This window comes from Argopecten irradians, chromosome 9 (assembly GCF_041381155.1).
Source record: "Argopecten irradians isolate NY chromosome 9, Ai_NY, whole genome shotgun sequence".
Classification (NCBI taxonomy): Eukaryota; Metazoa; Mollusca; class Bivalvia; order Pectinida; family Pectinidae; genus Argopecten; species Argopecten irradians.
Genome location: NC_091142.1, coordinates 43885686 through 43906862, shown reverse-complemented (window position 1 = coordinate 43906862; position 21177 = coordinate 43885686). Strand labels below are relative to the sequence as shown.

At 37.1% G+C, this 21177-nt stretch overlaps 1 long non-coding RNA gene across 3 annotated transcripts; it reads right to left on the bottom strand.

Annotated features, from left to right (window-relative positions):
- Positions 1 to 11725: 11725 nt before the first annotated feature.
- LOC138332400 (uncharacterized) lies at positions 11726 to 18229 on the bottom strand. Of its 3 annotated transcripts, none has more exons than XR_011209832.1 (4): positions 17983 to 18229; positions 17457 to 17574; positions 14347 to 14537; positions 11726 to 12246 (listed from the first exon to the last, which is right to left on the bottom strand). It is a non-coding gene; the product is annotated as an uncharacterized lncRNA (long non-coding RNA). The 3 variants fall into 3 exon arrangements; XR_011209833.1 differs by lacking the exon at positions 11726 to 12246 and adding an exon at positions 12837 to 12873; XR_011209834.1 differs by lacking the exon at positions 11726 to 12246 and adding an exon at positions 13000 to 13017.
- Between the last annotated feature and the right edge of the window lie 2948 nt (positions 18230 to 21177).

Here is a 21177-nt window from a genome sequence, read left to right as displayed (position 1 = left end):
CGACCTATTTAACTTTTATTTTCATTACTCTTTTCTTTATTTTTGTGTGGATTTTGATTGTATTCAATATCCTCTAACGGGGGAATTAAAGCTTGATGATGACAATGAGAGCAAAGGAGATGACACAGCATTAGATCAAATAATTGGGGTCAAAAGTCATCTATAAACGCAAATGATTTTTCACACAGTGTCAGTTTCCAGACGATAACATGAGAACAAATTGAAGGTATTTTTATCAATCTCCACATTAGTAGCTTTTGAGAAAGTACAGCTTGGAACTGAATTTGGGGTCAAAAGGTCACTGATACTAAAAGTAGATTGTTTCACGAATTTTAGTTTCCGAAGATAACTTGATTTGTTTATCCTTCATTACACATGTAGCATAGGTGATGCCGCAGCTTGGGTTTGAATGTGGGGTCAAAAGGCCAACTACAAACGTCACCGCGACTAAAAGTAGATTTTTTTGCCTTATACACAACGTATATATTAGGCAAAATAAATTTTAAAGCCTAATAAATAGGCAGTAGAGCGGACTAGTATAAGTTCATCGTACATATTGTACCTGCTGAATGGTATTGTTTCAATTAAAATACTTCACAATGCCGTTACATGTTTCACAAGAATGTAGGAAAAAATACATTTTTACATATGTACCATTATTTGCGTCGCGGTTATGTAACAGAATAAACCTTACTCGCCTGGCTTGTAAAACACAGAAACGTTATACACGTATATGAGCACAGGGTGTTTCTTTCAGAGGGGATCATTATTCATGCAAACCACTATATCCTCTTCTACCCGATGATGTTTCTCGCATAATCTGATTTAAATCCATTCAGCGTGTTTCGTAGAGCGGCATATGGAAAATATCATACATTTTTTATTCAAGCATGAAACTTCATGAAATTTGGCATGCGAATAGCCTACACTACCAAAAGAATATTTAAACCGGGAGCCATTTCAAAATGCATTTTCTTCCGATTTTTTTCCAAGATGGCCTTCATTTTCGCTTACATCTGGGTCATCGAGAGTAATTTGCATAAGTTGCATAACTTCTTTCGTAATCAATGTAAAAGATATTTTTTTAAATAGGCGAAAAGTATGAGAAGTAATGAATAATTACGCTGAACAGCCAAGACTACCAAAATAAAATTAAAATCGGGAGCCATTGCAAAATATGCCTACTTCCGGATTTTTCAAGATGGACGCCATTTTTGTAGGCGAAACTAAGAGAAATAACGAAATTACAGACTGCACGTTTTGATAAATGCATTAAAAAATGGCATGTGAGTAGCCTAGACATTCAAAATAAGATTTAATCGGGAGCCACTGAAAAAAGTACCTACTTCCGGTAATTTCAAGATGGACGCCTTATTAATAGTTGAACAGTACAGTAGTCATTACAAAAACACATATTATTTGTGTAACACTGTATTTTCATAAAAAATCATGTGTATATTTTTATCAGAGATACAATTGTCATATATGGATAAAATCTATTTATTATTTTATCCCATTTCAGATATTTTTAAAATTGCGACTATGTGAAAGTCAAAACATTGATACAAGAAAATGTTGAAGTATTGATACGTTTACATTATTTGAAGTTTTATTCGCATTTCAAGTAACAATAGTAAAATACATATGATTGAGAACAAATAATACATTAATAGATAACAGACATTCATTTTCGGTCACTTCCTAATAGCACTTGGTGGTAATATCGAAAGGTCATAGTACATTTAAAATGATAATGTATTTCATTGAAGTACAGTACAGAGCTAGCTCCCTTGCGGGTAGATATCAATTGTTATATCATTATTTTGTAAGCACAGTTCACGTCGTTTTCCCAGATCAAAGTGCCAAGGCCACTCATAGATGCTGTGAATGAAGGACTCAAACAAAGGAATAAAGAAATTGGTTTATCATTTATATCAAATTTAGTAAACATGTTGTACATTGTATATATGTTGAATTTTGGAGTTAAACAAAAGATATGTATCATTTTATTATAATTAAAGTTGATTCAACCACCATAAGTTGAAGGTTTTTTCCTGAAATGACTGAAATATATTTTAAATATTAGAATATCTTATTTCTGAAATAAGTAGATTTATTAAACTAATAAATCTGGTAAAAATATGAGCGCCATTTTCGTTTTATACATGTAAGTAATTAATCGATTCTATATACACAAAATTATTACTGAAATTATCAATTTCATCAATGTCTCTTTAAAAGAAAAGAAAATAAGTTTAATGACTAGCAATATCCATTTGATAACAACAGAAATATTGCGATTTCCGGATTATGTATTGATTTCCTTGTTAGAAAGACTAACATGGCTGCTAGTGTATCACTTTGCTTTGCCGAGTTTTGACTTATAAATCATGGCCAGATACTTTTGTCAAATAACAAGTCATAATTTGGTTACAACAATCCTTTGATGTAATGAAACATTGTAACAAATATGTTGTGTATGTTTGTTTAAACCACAGGGACCTGGCACGAAAATTTTTAACCAATAGTATACATATATATATATATTATAGTATCAAGGGGATGAACTCGGCGGTCGAAAAAAAACGGACCTATTTGTTTAAAACCGTGATTATTTTAATAAATTGGTTCTATACAACATTGACGGATATCTTACCTTAAAGAGAAATAATTTATCTTTCCATTGAGTGCTTGATGAACAAAATTGGCCAAGTATTGACGAAGTTATGGCTTGATGAATCAGGAAATTTACGTCAAATATGCTAGGTAGACATTTCCCTGTCCGGTCGAAATGTCGTCTCGGCTCTAATGGGTACCTCAAAAACCAAGCCAAAATCACAAAATCTACGCTTGTGGTTGTAAACAGTACCCATAACTGTGTTCATCCGCAATCTCCTTTGGAGGTGTCGTGACCCGTACTTTGTAGAAACTCCATTTAAACATCGTGTAGCTCACTTACTTTAACCGTCACCGCCATGTTCATTTTTCTCTCGGAACGCTCCTCGACTTTACATATCGTGACTACATTATGCAAATTATGTAGTGTTGTGCTTGTGGGTAAACTCGAGAAGCGTTCCGAAAAAACAAATGAACATGGCGGTCACGGTTAAAGTAAGTGAGCTACACGATGTTTAAATGGGGTTTCAACAAAGTAAGGGTCATGACACCTCCAAAGGAGATTGTGGATGAATACAGTTATGGGTACTGTTTACCACCACAAGCGTAGATTTTGTGATTTTGGCTTGGTTTTTGAGGTACCCATTAGAGCCGAGACGACATTTCGACCGGACAGGGAAATGTCTACCTAGCATATTTGACGTAAATTTCCTGATTCATCAAGCTATAACTTCGTCAATACTTGGCCAATTTTATTCATCAAGCACTCAATGGAAACATAAATTATTTTTCTTTAAGGTAAGATATCCGTCAATGTTGTATAGAACCCATTTATTAAAATAATCACGGTTTTAAATAAATAGGTCAGTTTTTCTAGACCGCCGAGTTCATACCCTTGATACTATAATATATATATATGTATACTGTTAGTTTCAAAAAAAATCGTGCCAGGTCCCTGTGGTTTAAACACAGCTAGAGCAAGTCGAACAGCAAGTGCTATACAGTGCATGAATGTTAGGCCTAATAGCAATGACGTTTAAAGGGAGGCAACTCGAGATTTTACATCTCGAGATGGAAGAGAGCGTAGTAATTTCATCAGATATAGTTCGGTTTACTACGGTAATGTTTTCAGAAAGAAAAAAAAATGGAATTAATGTTTACTAGAGATTGACACTTAATGTATAATTTCTACATGTATTTGTTTAATTATATCTCGAGCTTTCAAATTTCTAGATGGAAGAGAGCGTATTTCATCAGATCGGTCCATTAAAATCACAGGGACCTGGCACGATTTTTTTTAAACTAACAGTATACATATATATATTATAGTATCAAGGGTATGAACTCGGCGGTCGAGAAAAAACGGATCTATTTTTTTAAAACCATGATTATTTTAATAAATGGGTTATATACAACATTGACGGATATCTTACCTTAAAGAGAAATAATTTATCTTTCCATTGAGTGCTTGATGAACAAAATTGGCCAAGTATTGACGAAGTTATGGCTTGATGAATCGAGAAATTTGCGAAAAATATGCTAGGTAGACATTTCTCTGTCCGGTCGAAATGTCGTCTCCTCGGCTCTAATGGGCACCTCAAAAACCAAGCCAAAACCACAAAATCTACGCTTGTGGTGGTAAACAGTACCCATAACTGTGTTCATCCACAACCTCCTTTGGAGGTGTCATGACCCGTACTTTGTAGAAACTCCATTTAAACATCGTGTAGCTCACTTACTTTAACCGTCACCGCTATGTTCATTTTTCTCTCGGAACGCTTCTCGACTTTACATATCGTGACTACATTATGCAAATTATGTAATGTTGTGCTTGTAGGTAAACTCGAGAAGCGTTCCGAAAAACAAATGAACATGGCGGTGACGGTTAAAGTAAGTGAGCTACACGATGTTTAAATGGAGTTTCTACAAAACCCGAAGTCACTGAACATGGTGATTGAAGGCTTTATTCAAAACCAGGAATATATGATACCTAGATATCGGCCGACTTATGCAGACTCTTTCCGATTTGTTGTCGTTCCAAATATAAGTAATAGTTTTTCGTGCTGTGACTTGTATAGTAGTTTAAATGCCTATGTTGAATTCATGAGAAAGCTATTATACCTGCCGAATGCAGAAAACGTTTAACAATGAGGTTTCATTTCTGTTATTTTCTTTATTATTTTTGTCTTGCATCCCCCCTATTGCGTGTGGTGGTTATTATCGCCTTATACACGCACTGTACTCTCCTACCAGTTGCGGCCACTATCATCAGGTTTATCATACTGCCTTTGTCCATTTTCTAGTTGTTCGGGTAAGTTATATAACTAAAGAATCACTAAAGTTTCTAATTTTAGAAAGATATTTGCAACAAAATCGGTTGTATGACGAGAATAATTAAATGACGTCAACATCATTGTGACGTCATAAGAGGTCATAGTGACGATCTTGTCGAGAGTCTGGTTACTAAGCATGGCTGATGCGGACGAGGAATGCACGGCCAAATCAGATTTGTTTAAAGAGGCCTTACAGGTCAGCTCGCTCGCGCACTACGCACGTGTCCAGGCACATGAAGCAGACCTTAAGGCTCGGCATGCCATGGCCCTGGCCGAACGAGCCATGTGTGAAGCGGCGTCTGTCAAACAGGTTGCTGAGAGTCTCACGCACACTGCGCGCGCTGTAGCAAAAATGGCGCTTGAAATCTCATTAGGTTCCAATACGTCGGATAGGCTTTTCCCTGACCATCCTCTGTATAATTTCCAATCGGAATTGGATGGGCAAGATTCGGACACGGGCAAGTTTCCCTCCGAGTTCCAAGAGGATAATGAAGAACGTTCACTGGACTCGGCGGGACAAAAACAGCGGTATAGTAAAATACGGACTTCAAGTTCATATGGTGTGATCGTAGCCAATACAGCAATACAGCCCATCAGTACAGCGGGTGTTGGTTCTCAGTCCCAGGGGACGGGCTCACAGGCCCTCGGGGTAACAGCCTCCATGCCCATCAAGTACACGGAGGCTTTCCCCGCCCAAATGTCTAACAGCAAGGAAGCCCTACCCCGGGAGATCGATAGTTCGCACTCCCTACCAACAGTCTGGGAGGACTCGTACCAGGGCCCGCGGGAGTTCAAACGTGTGTCTTACACAGAGAAGAAATCAATGAGGAAAATTCAGAGGAAGCTACAGAATATCGAGGACGAGGAGATAGACGATGGTCAGACAGACGGCTGTAAGGAGAGACGAAACGGCAGTAAGGAGAAACTCCTACACTCTGTCAGATTCAGTGACACGTTTAACACTGAGGGCAAAAAATAAAGTACTCAAAACGTCCGGTGGATCATTTGTCAAAAGCAGACTCTGAACTGTATGTGTATATAGGTTTACATGCATTCTGTCAAATTCCTTAATTGTTATTAAATTAGAATACGTACTTGTATATACTAGCATACTAACACATTTGTTAAGTGTTTATTTTTCAATCTCTTTAACATGGTCTATCATTCGGTATTTTCGCGGTTTTCGGAAGTTATTTTCATGTGTAACAAAGCGCGGAATTTTAAAGGTTTAACTACATGTCCAGGTATACGTTGGGCGTTAAAATTGCAGTCGCTGCCCCAAATGCGTGACTAAATTTTGGAACTTGTAAATCTTCCTAGTTGACTTTTATCATCCATGAATACAACCACACTTTTGGTCTTGATTTGAGCGTTCGCACCTGTGAGGAATTTTTTGGATTTTATCCCCTGGCCAAACGAGACACACCATAGTCTATAAAAGTGGTAGTTTCTGCTCCTTCACGTAGCATAGAAGGAGTGAGACGACTGGTTTGCCCTTCTACCGACTGAGCAAAAGGGAAGCTAGAAGCCGACCTATTAAAGGACAAGGACACACGACAACCTTACAGCTTTTATTACAGGCACATAGAAGGTCGTCAACTAAAGGACAACCTTACAGCTTTTATTACAGACACATAGGAGGTCGTCAACTAAAGGACAACCTTACAGCTTTTATTACAGGCACATAGGAGGTCGTCAACTAAAGGACATGCTTACAGCTTTTATTACAGACACATAGGAGGTCGTCAACTAAAGGACAACCTTACAGCTTTTATTACAGGCACATAGGAGGTCGTCAACTAAAGGACAACCTTACAGCTTTTATTACAGACACATAGGAGGTCGTCAACTAAAGGACAACCTTACAGCTTTTATTACAGGCACATAGGAGGTCGTCAACTAAAGGACAACCTTACAGCTTTTATTACAGGCACATAGGAGGTCGTCAACTAAAGGACAACCTTACAGCTTTTATTACAGACACATAGGAGGTCGTCAACTAAAGGACAACCTTACAGCTTTTATTACAGGCACATTGGAGGTCGTCAACTAAAGGACAACCTTACAGCTTTTATTACAGGCACATAGGAGGTCGTCAACAAAAGGACAACCTTACAGCTTTTATTACAGACACATAGGAGGTCGTCAACTAAAGGACAACCTTACAGCTTTTATTACAGGCACATAGGAGGTCGTCAACTAAAGGACAACCTTACAGCTTTTATTACAGACACATAGGAAGTCGTCAACTAAAGGACAACCTTACAGCTTTTATTACAGACACATAGGAAGTCGTCAACTAAAGGACAGCCTTACAGCTTTTATTACAGGTACATAGGAGGTCGTCAACTAAAGGACATGCTTACAGCTTTTATTACAGGTACATAGGAGGTCGTTTACTAAAGGACATGCTTACAGCTTTTATTACAGACACATAGGAGGTCGTCAACTAAAGGACAACCTTACAGCTTTTATTACAGGCACATAGGAGGTCGTCAACTAAAGGACAACCTTACAGCTTTTATTACAGGTACATAGGAGGTCGTCAACTAAAGGACAACCTTACAGCTTTTATTACAGGCACATAGGAAGTCGTCAACTAAAGGACAACCTTACAGCTTTTATTACAGACACATAGGAGGTCGTCAACTAAAGGACAACCTTACAGCTTTTATTACAGACACATAGGAAGTCGTAAACTAAAGGACAACCTTACAGCTTTTATTACAGGCACATAGGAGGTCGTCAACTAAAGGACAACCTTACAGCTTTTATTACAGACACATAGGAGGTCGTCAACTAAAGGACAACCTTACAGCTTTTATTACAGACACATAGGAGGTCGTCAACTAAAGGACAACCTTACAGCTTTTATTACAGGTACATAGGAGGTCGTCAACTAAAGGACAACCTTACAGCTTTTATTACAGGCACATAGGAAGTCGTCAACTAAAGGACAACCTTACAGCTTTTATTACAGACACATAGGAGGTCGTCAACTAAAGGACAAACTTACAGCTTTTATTACAGACACATAGGAGGTCGTCAACTAAAGGACAACCTTACAGCTTTTATTACAGACACATAGGAGGTCGGCAACTAAAGGACAACCTTACAGCTTTTATTACAGACACATAGGAGGTCGTCAACTAAAGGACAACCTTACAGCTTTTATTACAGGTACATAGGAGGTCGTCAACTAAAGGACATGCTTACAGCTTTTATTACAGACACATAGGAAGTCGTCAACTAAAGGATAACCTTACAGCTTTTATTACAGGTACATAGGAAGTCGTCAACTAAAGGACAACCTTACAGCTTTTATTACAGGTACATAGGAGGTCGTCAACTAAAGGACAAACCAACGAAATATGAATATCTTAATTACTAGTTGGACACTCAACAGATAGAGAAGTGAACATAGATACCATTGTATTTTACAATTTGTTTTCGTTGCTATACTCTGTTTTATTTATTACTATTGAAACGTGCTCAACAACGTGACATTATTGTATATCACAGAGTATTGCACCGGTTGCAGAAGATAAATTAAAGTAAGTAATTAGCATGATTTTCTATCAGTGTCAAAGTGAAATCTGAACAGCGAAGGACAGGGATCAAGATATAACATCTGAAAAAGAATACATGTCACTTCAGAGCTTTGTGGGAACAGTAATTTTCAAATTGGTTTGCAAATTCCATCGGCGCAATGAGACACAAGAAAAACCTCATTATAAAGTTTCAGAAAGATCCTTACTCTCTGGGAAAACGTACGATTATATTCGAATTATAATGCCCACCATATGAAATAAATTTTAAAAGCTCACGATTTACAAAATTTTACGTCACTTAAATTAATATCTTCAACTCATACGAACACTCTCAATAATAGACATTCCAAAACCCTATATATAATGTCTCTGGCCTAATGAAAATTGTGAAAGTCGTTCTAGTGAACATATATTCAGATTTAAGAAGAGAACTCTTACTTTCCTGGAAGAAAACATTGATTTCTTAAGCAAATCTTGCAAGTCCATAGAGAGAACCAAAGTTGATAGATATATATAGGATAGTTAAAGTTGTATGGTCTATCACTTTCGCTCTTTTTGTCATAGTGAAAACTTTTTAAGTGTTATACACATTTTTCTCCGTCTGTCCGAGGTTTAAACTTTCTACTTTTACCACTTTTTATAAAGTTGCAGCACTGGAAGTATTTTTAATTATAGAAGTAAAAAATCGTTTTAACGTGTACACGTGAAAAATAAGCTCGAAAGATGCCGAATCATTCCGAACTCTTCCGAACATCGTCACGACAATCTCGAAGTAACACGAGGGTTGTGAAACCAAATGTCAACAATTTTTTTTTCGTAAACAAAACATGTGGTCGACCTCAGCAGACTGGATCTACAAAGAAAATAATGCTTGCACATTACAATGTATTTGATACACACAAAATTGAATTACGGTAATGTGTGAATTAGATGTTTCAAATATTCGCTCTGTGGACATATACCAGCACGATTTGCTCATATTAGCCAGAAGGAAAACGTAAACAAACACATGTGCGCTTACGCTAGTTACCTGGATCACCACGTGCAGGACGTGTGGACGTAAGTCACGTGATACGATTCGGAATTCCGACAAAACCCGCAGTCACTGAACATGGCGGTGATTGAAGGCGCTGTATTCAAAACCAGGAATATATTATCTCTAGATTTCGGCTCTCTTATAGGCCGACATATGCTTTTGGCGAGCTTAATCATTAAGTTAAAATATCATGTTCAAGTATCAAATGTTTAAGCGACATATCGTTACAGTGAAAATTACCAGAAATACAACTTTAAAATGTGTGTTCATCTCGTATACGATTTTATGAAACAAGTCTTAGCAGCTTTCATTTTTGGAGCCAAGCAATCAAAAATTAAAACTTCGAAACGAGTTGCATAAAATTAATCAATCCAATAAACACATATTTACATCTTGTAAGATACATTTGTTCACATAAGTTGTATGAAAACCTACATCTCAAAGAATCTGAACTACAATATATATTGCGAAATTCTGGCGTTGGCCACCATCCTCGAAATCCTGACGTCACGTCGTGTTTTTTTTTTTTACGTTAATCTATTGTTTGTCATGGGATCGTTATATAAATGGTTAAGGTCACATTACACGAGTGACAATCACTAGATACATGTATCAGGCGGATTATGTGATAAAACGTAGCAACTTATCCCATCATGCTATGGACAGGTGAAATATTGGGAGTAAAATTAAAAGGTTAGGTGCGGTTAGCGGGGGGATTTACCAACCTGTGACTTTCAATGAAGGTCAAGGTCATTTTAAACAAATGTCTAAACCTTTTATTAATCCATGCATTTTAGCGGCCCGATATTGTACTTTTTTTATACTGTTAGTCTTTTAGTCATTGACAAGAAGTTGTTGCAAGATTGTATCCTAGTTGATCATTGTGACCTTGAGTGAAGGTCAATGTCATTCATTCCATTAGACATGGTAGCTCACATCCCAGCATGTTACTAGTAAAGGCCCAATTGACGGATCGCCAGCTGTCAATCAAACCGCACGTGACTTTGTATTTTGTATAGTGTGTGCAGAAACACGTGTGTTTGGGAGCACGAGGCGTGGCTATATTACACCTGGCGATCGGTCAATATCATGGCTATAGGCCTAGGAATTATTTACTAGTAAAGATTTAGTGCATGTATTAAAATGGAAAAATGTAAAGGCTATTTGAACAAACTTTGTAGCCATTCATTTGAGCACGTACATGACGTACTGGCTACAATAGAGCAGCTCCATGTTATAGACTTACATGTATAGAATGATAATGGTGTCGTCCGGCCCAGAGGTATAGTAGGTTGGGTATGCATATTCGTTTCTAGTACACGATCAATATCTGGTCTCTACGTTCATGGGCAAACAGTTGTTGATTTTAGCCTATTGGATCTCTCTGTAACCTTGAATAAAGTTCATGTATATTAACAAACTTGTTAGCTCTGGTATCTGCATGATACAGGCCAAATATCATGGCTCAAGGCCCCTTAGTTATCAACAAAAATGACATTGAGATTTCTATGACCTTGATTAAAGGTAAAGTTTATTCATTCGATAATAGCCCTTCATCCTAAAACACAATTGTCTTACATCAGGTCTCTAGTCTCTTAGTTATTGGCAAGAAGTAATTTTAAGATTTTAGCCTATTTGACCCTATCTGATCTTGACAGGAGGTAAATGTCATTTTTTTGTAACTGGTAGACTCTTATGCCATCGTACTACAGGTCCAAACTAAGGTCTCTGGACCAGTTTGGTAGAAGTTCTCTGGACCAGTTTGGTAGAAGTTCTCTGGACCAGTTTGGTATAAGGTCTCTGGACCAAATTGGTATAAGGTCTCTGGACCAGTTTGGTATAAGGTCTCTGGACCCGTTTGATATAAGTTCTCTGGACCAGTTTGGTATAAGGTCTCTGGACCAGTTTGGTATAAGGTCTCTGGACCCGTTTGATATAAGTTCTCTGGACCAGTTTGGTATAAGTTCTCTGGACCAGTTTGGTATAAGGTCTCTGGACCAGTTTGGTATAAGGTCTCTGGACCAGTTTGGTATAAGTTCTCTGGACCAGTTTGGTATAAGTTCTCTGGACAGTTTGGTATAAGGTCTCTGGACCAGTTTGGTATAAGTTCTCTGGACCAGTTTGGTATAAGTTCTTTGGACCAGTTTGGTATAAGTTCTCTGGACCAGTTTGGTATACGGTCTCTGGACCAGTTTGGTAGAAGTTCTTGTCCTTTTGACAGATAAGCTATAAAATAATCAAAGGTTTCCAGATATTTCCTTTACAGATAACAGAGGAGAGACACCTAACAATACAGCCACTATATAACATTAAAACACTGAAGGAGCTGCCCGGGAACAGAAAACCAACAAAATAATAACGTACTTGTTATTTACTTTATTACCAGCATGTCCATCTGTGACAACAAGACAATAATAGGATTCTGACATTCACAACAATCTTCTCTGATCCCTCTCAGAACAAAAAAAAAAAAAAAAAAAAAATCAGAAAGTGTAAGTCAGTTTTAAAATAAATGTCTTGTCCTTAGTTTGCCTTTATTAACCAAATTCACAGTACAGTACTCTTGAGCAGCATTTTCTTGGATGAAGCCGTCACTGAACACAAGATGTCTGGTCTTTTTATCAAGAGCGGATGTCGCCGACTATCTCACCGATGTGTAAAGATTCCCACCTCAGGACAAAACATGTAAGGCTTAGTACGGTTTGGACCCCTGTAACATAAAGGACAAAACATGTAAGGTTTGGTACGGTTTGGACCCCTGTAATATAAAGGACAAAACATGAAGGGTTTGGTACGGTTTGGACCCCTGTAACATAAAGGACAAAACATGTAAGGCTTGGTACGGTTTGGACCCCTGTAACACAAAGGACAAAACATGAAGGGTTTAATACGGTTTGGGACCCCTGTAACATAAAGGACAAAACATGTAAGGCTTGGTACGATTTGGACCCCTGTAACATAAAGGACAAAACATGTAAGGCTTGGTACGGTTTGGACCCCTGTAACACAAAGGACAAAACATGAAGGGTTTAATACGGTTTGGACCCCTGTAACATAAAGGACAAAACATGTAAGGCTTGGTACGGTTTGGACCCCTGTAACATATAAGGACAAAACATGTAAGGCTTGGTACGGTTTGGACCCCTGTAACACAAAGGACAAAACATGAAGGGTTTGGTACGGTTTGGACCCTGTAACACAAAGGACAAAACACATTAAGGGTTTGGTACAGTTTGGACCCCTGTAACATAAAGGACAAAACATGTAAGGCTTGGTACGGTTTGGACCCCTGTAACATAAAGGACAAAACATGTAAGGCTTGGTACGGTTTGGACCCCTGTAACACAAAGGACAAAACATGAAGGGTTTGGTACGATTTGGACCCCTGTAATATAAAGGACAAATCATGTAAGGTTTGGTACGGTTTTGACCACTGTAACATAAAGGACAAAACATGAAGGGTTTGGTACGGTTTGGACCCCTGTAATATAAAGGACAAATCTTTAAGGTTTGGTACAGTTTGGATCCCTGTAACATGAAGGACAAATCATGAAGGATTGATTTGGTACGGTTTGTTCGCCTGTAACATAAAGGGCAAATCATGTAAGGTTTGGTATGTTTTGGACCTCTGTAACATAAAGGACAAATCATGTAAGGTTTGGTACGTTTTGGACCTCTGTAACATGAAGGACAAATCATGAAGGATTTGGTACGATTTGTTCGCTTGTAACATAAAGGGCAAATCATGTAAGGTTTGGTATGTTTTGGACCTCTGTAACATAAAGGACAAATCATGTAAGGTTTGGTACGTTTTGGACCTCTGTAACATAAAGGACAAATCATGAAGGATTTGGTACAGTTTGGACCTCTGTAACATAAAGGGCAAAATCATGTAGAGTGTAAAGTCTACTCCGACACATTCCATTTAATCTCATGAAATGAACCTATCTGGTCCCAGAAAAAAAAGAAATTTTGCTTCTGTAATGCTTTCCAATAAAGAATATTAAATGAAGGAATGTTTGTGAAACTGGCACTTGGATACCCTGGTGATGATCACTAATCTTCAAAAGACCCTCACGTTCTGTGTATATGATATATACATACCTCGTTACCGCGGAGACCCTCACTTTCTGTGCTATATATATGATATATACATACCTCGTTACCCTTGTGACCCTCACTTTCTGTGTATTATGATATATACATACCTCGTTACCCTGGTAACCCTAACTTTCTGTGTATAGGATATATACATACCTCGTTACCCTGGTGACCCTTACTTTCTGTGTATTATGATATATACATACCTCGTTACCCTGGTGACCCTCACTTTCTGTGTATAGGATATATACATACCTCGTTACCCTGGTGACCCTTACTTTTTGTTATTATGATATATATATACCTCGTTACCCTGGTGACCCTCACTTTCTGTGTATATGATATATACATACCTCGTTACCCTGGTGACCCTCACTTTCTGTGTATAGGATATATACATACCTCGTTACCCTTGTGACCCTCACTTTCTGTGTATTATGATATATACATACCTCGTTACCCTGGTGACCCTCACTTTCTGTGTATAGGATATATACATACCTCGTTACCCTGGTGACCCTCACTTCCTGTGTTATATGATATATACATACCTGATGACCCTGGTTAACACCTTCTCCTTGGAGATCTCCACCGGACCCTCACTTTCTGTGTTATATGATATATACATACCTCGTTACCCTGGTAAACACCTTCTCCTTGGAGATCTCTGACGGACCCTCACTTCCTGTGTTATATGATATATACATACCTGGTGACCCTGGTAAACACCTTTTCCTTGGAGATCTCCACCGGACCCTCACTTTCTGTGTTATGAGCCTCGGTCTCCAGATAGATATCAAAACACATCATCAAACGCTGCATTTGATTGGACAGAATCTGGTCATGTGACTTTTCTTTCATAAGTTCCTGATAATGCAAGTTCACCTCTTCTTCCATTGCCTGAAAATAAATTTGAAGTTAAGAGAACGTCAGCCACAAGGTAGTGCAGCCTTATAGATTCTCCCACCATTCAGTGATTTGTCACCGGTTTTAGCTGTGGGAGATTTCTCTGTCAACCCCTAGGGTATGACAGATTGCACACGCTAACCTTTTGAACCCAAAAGACAAATACATGACATCATGACTTCATGCGGTGTGACTGTGGGGTGCATTGTCGATGACTTCATCAATACTAACGTGCAGACGATGGAACCATGCTCATGTCGCAGTGAAAATGCTTCTGTTTAGGCTATGATCTTTACTTTTTCTTTTGGATGTGGGAGAAAAAGAAAATGTGAGAGTATACAGTTAATGTATGGGTTGAGGGATATAGCAAGTTTCTGGTTTCCTGAGACTTGTCTATTTCCCGAGGCGGAGCCGAGGGAAATAGGCAAGTTGGAGGGAAACCAGAAACTTGCTATAACACTCAACCCATACTTTAACTGTTTTAATATACCAAATACATACAAAAGCTTTGATTTGACTAAAGATATTTTTCTCTCATACGCTATATTACTGTGGCGTATGGTCATGGTCATTTGAGATTGAGAGAAGTTAACATTGTAATAGATCTACATAATCTTAGCTTCAAACATTTTAATTTATTTCGAGATGATAATTGTGATTCCATCTCCATTTTGTTTTGCTTCTATTCAAACCGCAGGTTACAATTTGTTTCCACTATGATTTCTCAATATTTCAACATTTTATACCACTTGGCACGGCATAATTACTACATTTATATACATGTATTGTTGAACTTCTGAGATGTAAACCATTTACAGGTAGCCTAAAATGAACATAACAACTGTTCGTACATGTACATATAAAATGTATTATCTTCTGACCCCATTTCATTTTTCACAAACCTTTCACTTACAAGATAAACATGACGACGTGTTCAGGGTAACTGTTTTCTGATCGATACCAACAGTGTCAGTTTGATTATGTCAAAACGGAGATGGCGGTGATCGGAAGCTAAGCTCCGCCAATTTGCTACGGTCACCTAGCAACTGATGGCGTGATTGGAAACAAGTCCACCCACCTCGAATACTCATTGGTTATTAAAAGGAATTAGCCGAGTCTGGGCGGTGTGTGCTAGCTTTCAGGGATGTGTTAGCTCGAAAGACTAACACCAGGTAAAGTGAGGGGTTTTTGCAAAAAAGTAGGGAGCTAGTCAATTTCACCAAGTAACTTTTATATAGCGTGTATGACAGTTATCTTTTCCCCTACCAACCATCCTGATATCCATGTATGAGAAAATATAATATAACTATAAAACCAGAATATCAGTGATCCCTTCTGTAACAATATCATTCTTGTCAAACACTCAATATATATCTAAAACTCTGGATACACAAATGTTGTTATCATTCTTGTTAACATTCAATATATGTCTAAACCTCTGGATACACAAATGTTGTTATCATTCTTGTCAACACTCAATATATGGATAAACTCTGGATACACAAATGTTATTATCATTCTTGTCAACTCTCAATTTATGGCCAAAACCTCTGGATACACAAATGTTGTTATCATTCTTGTCAACACTCAATATATGTCTAAACCTCTGGATACACAAATGTTATTATCATTCTTGTCAACACTCAATTTATGGCCAAACCTCTGGATACACAAATGTTATTATCATTCTTGTCAACACTCAATATATGTCTAAACCTCTGGATACACAAATGTTGTTATCATTCTTGTCAACACTCAATTTATGGCCAAACCTCTGGATACACACAAATGTTGTTTATCATTCTTGTCAACACTCAATATATCGCCAAACCTCTGATACACAAATGTTGTTATCATTCTTGTCAACACTCAATATATCGCCAAACCTCTGATACACAAATGTTGTTATCATTCTTGTCAACACTCAATATATCGCCAAACCTCTGATACACAAATGTTGTTATCATTCTTGTCAACACTCAATATATCGCCAAACCTCTGATACACAAATGTTGTTATCATTCTTGTCAACACTCAATATATGTCTAAACCTCTGGATACACAAATTGTTCTTATCATTCTTGTCAACATTCAATATATGTCTAAACCTCTGGATACACAAATGTTGTTATCATTCTTGTCAACACTCAATATATGTCTAAACCTCTGGATACACAATGTTGTTTCATCATTCATGTCAACACTCAATATATATCTAAACCTCTGGATACACAAATGTTGTTATCATTCTTGTCAACTCTCAATATATGTCTAAACCTCTGGATACACAAATGTTGTTATCATTCTTGTCAACACTCAATATATCGCCAAACCTCTGGATACACAAATGTTGTTATATACTAAAGCATGCATTACCCATTAAAGTTATATGTGCTGTAATTCTATGTTTTTTCTTTTTATATTTACAATACTTGTAATGCATTAGTAATATTATGTTGTTGCTTTTTTTAATTTTACAATAAGGTTAATAATTTTGTGGGTTTTTTTAAATTACAATACTTATAATGCATTAGTAATTTTTATGTTTTTTTTTTAATCTACAATACTTCTAATGCATTAGTAATCTTATGGGTTTATTTTTAAATATACAATACTTATAACACATTAGAAATTTTATGGGTTTATTTTTTTAAAATTACAATAGGGTTAGTAATTTTATGTTTTTTTTATTTTAATTTAAATTACAATACTTATATAATGCATCAGTAATTTTATATTTATTTTTTGAAAATTACAATACTTATATCACATTAATTTAAATTTTACAGAAACATATAAGATGTTATGTCAAGTGTAATAAAAAGAAATGATCCGACCATGAAGCCAACTTGTGGTCTACCTGTATGTATATTACCTGTAGTGTATTACCTATATTATCTGTGTATATCTTACCTGTATATGAGAGTCATTCAGGGCTGTCCTATTTGTCTGCCACTGTAACACTAACAACAAACCACGGGCACTACCTCTGGATAGTTAGCTGTTAGCACCACCTGTACTGTCATCTTGGCTGAAAAGGTAAATATTAAGCAATTGTAGAAAAATTGTGCAAAAAAATTGTGCAATAGTTCACCACCTAAATAACTCTGTCTATTACTGATTTCCATCTCACAGATGTCGGTGTTCTGATGGTGTAAAAGCTGATGAATACCACTAGGACGTGATGTACAAATGTACCAACACTCTACGCCCACCAACTTATTTTAGGATGCATTTTTTTTTTGCATATTTAGCAAGCAATTACAGATGTAAAGCAAAAAATATCATCTCTGTAAAAATATTTCAAGCACAGGTACAGTTGAATCTTTATCTCTTAATCATTAAACTGAATCACAGTGAAGAAAGCTCTTAGACATGAAAATATGAAATTATGTAACTACAAAAATAGGTCGGATGGGGTAAAAGAGAACAGACTCACCAGAAGATCTCTCCATGAATGGGGTAAAAGAGAATAGACTCACCCCGAAGATCTCTCCATGACAGCTGTAAAGTAGAGATCTGACTCCCCAGCCAGGCCGGGCAGTGATGGCAGAGCGTGCGTGAGGAAGCACACTGAAATCCTCATATGTTGATCGCTTCCATGATATCAGGCGAGCAACTATTTTGGCAGGAAACAAGGGGAGGTAATCCCTGGTGACTTGTATGGATCCACGCTCTGTTACACAAATTAAACCATTTTGTTTTACGAATTACCGCATAACTAATGGTATATATTAGACAACACAAGCAGATTTATGATGGGATTTTGTTATCTTGATTATCATTTCATATAACAAACTCAAAACCAAAACCTCTAGGTCTTCAATGTGAGACTTATAGTGATAATATAGACATTTTATGAGATGAAACCTTGTGGGCTTTGAAGACAATATCATTTCCCATCACTACATAACCTAATGAAAGCCAGCTGTTTTAACAGTGACGGTCCGAGACCTGATCCTCCGGAGTTAGTCGTTGTTGTTTCACAGTCTTGCTGCATGTTGAGAAGAATGAAGATGGGAGCTCTGGGCCATTCAGTGGACAGTCGTGGTCCATGGACACTGTTTTTTTATTATTTTGTATAGACCAACGAGCCACTGGGCCCACAAGAAAGGGTCGGGCGGCCCCGCCCCATGTCAGGAATAGGTATGTTAATGAGAGAAAATCTGCTTCAGGCTGAATAAAGTTGGATAGGGATAAAACATTGATTTTATCTTTTAGACTGGCGACTCAGGAATGTAGAAGGAGAAATCCTCTCAGGCTAAAATTATTTATCTAGCCAGCTTGGACCCTACACACACTGGGTCCACAGGTAGGGATACGCTAGCTTGTGTGTAGTCAGCAAAATATCTGTAACAGGTCTTCATCTAATATCAAATACCTATACATCTAATAGAATCTAGAACTACCCAGTCACTGAAGCGTGTCGTCTATAGAAACAGTTTGGTCTACATATGAATGTAGTGAGTAAAGTAACTATCTGAAACAATCTGTAGCCACAAATTCATGAACATTATGAACATTCCTTAAAATTTAAAGAATCCCTTAACTTAAAAATTCTCCATACTGGCTATTAATAGGACAATTTATTAATCAAACAAACAAACAAAATTCACACTTTAAGATCACCTATAATATCAGAAAGAAACCATATCTTTTCTCAATTCTGATAATAAGAAATATATAATATTTACATTAAACTGATATAAGCTTGATAACAAAATCATTAACTAATTCCTTTATATCAAAATATTTGTTTAGCGCCATCAAAGTAATAGTCCAGTCTTCGATTGTAGTGTGTACCAAGATGTACAGAAAACCCTGTTTCACTCCGTGTAGTTGTAAATACGACATAAACACACATATTTAATAATGTTTTTATTTTACTTAATGGAACTATTGGAAACATTCTTTTTCTTGTACTAAAAATAGATCATTATATATCATGATGTAACGTTTGTTATGTTTGTTTTACATAATTTAAAATGAGTAAGCAAGACTTTATTAAGCATCCTTTTTTATGGAATAATCTAATTTAGCACTAATAGATCACTACACTAAAACCCTACGCTAAATGTTCCCGTTGTACAGCATGTTTATTTACTGTCCAGCCACCAGCGTCCGCCTCCGAGGCACTGACAGCACAGCTTACCGAGGGAGAGTCGAGGTGTTGTACAACGGTACTTGGGGAACTGTGTGTGACGACTTTTGGACAGACGATGACGCGTCAGTGATATGTAGGATGCTCAATTTTAGGTAAACCTATATGTGTAAAACCACATTTTACGAAATATCTTCAGTAGCTTCTAAGACTGAGTAATAATTTAATCAGGCTGTCATTGAGTTACAAATTACCGGTAGAAAGTCCATAAAAAATACATTGTACGGACCAAACCATCTAACTTTTTTTATGCATAGATATGTTTAACTGTAAAATCTCGAACTACTGCATTGACAGAAAGGGTGGTACCGCGTTCAGCAGTGCTCATTTCGGCGAAAGGAAAGTGGTCAGATATGGTTAGATAATGTCAACTGTTACACTGGGGTACACGTGACTGACATTTCTAACTGTCATCATCTAAGTTGGGGGGACCAATAACTGTGGCATAAATGAGGACGCAGGGGTGACGTGGCACGTTCGCCCCCCCCCCCCCCCCCCCCCACCCCCTAGGTATGTGGTTCGTATGATTTACAGGTGACTTTTATAGTTCAGGTTAAATCCATTACATGAATATATGAGAATGTTGATAAGAATAGTAAATAAACTACAAAAGATTAGTTGTTTATTAAAGAGACTTTTTTATACCAAGATGTACATTCTAAACAACATCATAGTCTCCCATTTAGGAGAATAACTTCCGAATGCTAGCCCCAGAGAGAGGGATATTTGCAGTTTTCTTTGTGATAACGTATGCCTGTGATTATTTTTCATCATACTTCACAGGTCGCACCCTTTGTTACACATGGGTGATAAAACTGTTAGGTGATTCTGTCCTGAATAGCTAACCCCATGACTCCATGGACGGTATAGTACTTATTATTTAGCTAACATTTGTTATCCCTCCAATGTCAGTTCAATGTTTACATAATGTTTACTCGTCTGTATTTTACAGATATACGACTCGTCAACCGAACAGATCACAGTGACCAGGTGACTGGACGGGTCGAGGTTTACCATGGTAACTCCTGGGGTACAGTATGTGATGATGGTTGGACTAGTGATAATTCACGATACCCCAAAAAATGGGTTTGTCGTCAGCTATGGTTACAGGTAAAAAATCATTCACTATATAATCTTAATAAATATTTGTTCATTGAAAAAAGAAGATTCATAGTCGATGATCGACTTTTATTTAGAAATTCTTTAGAAAGAATGAATGCTCAATTTCTTTACGTTTTTTTCGCATTTCAATTCATAAGTGTTTTGTTTTAAGAGAACTTTGAGAAATCAAATGCATGAAATATGTTACTGAGAAATTAGAAGTGAAGTGTGCGTTCCTAAAAACAAGAATAACGAAGAATTAGTGGGTCCTTTATAGTTTTATCTAACCTTTCGTACTGATAAGTGTAATAGCACCTATACGTATTGTATTATACTATTACTATCAAGCTGTACTGAAATGTTATATACAGG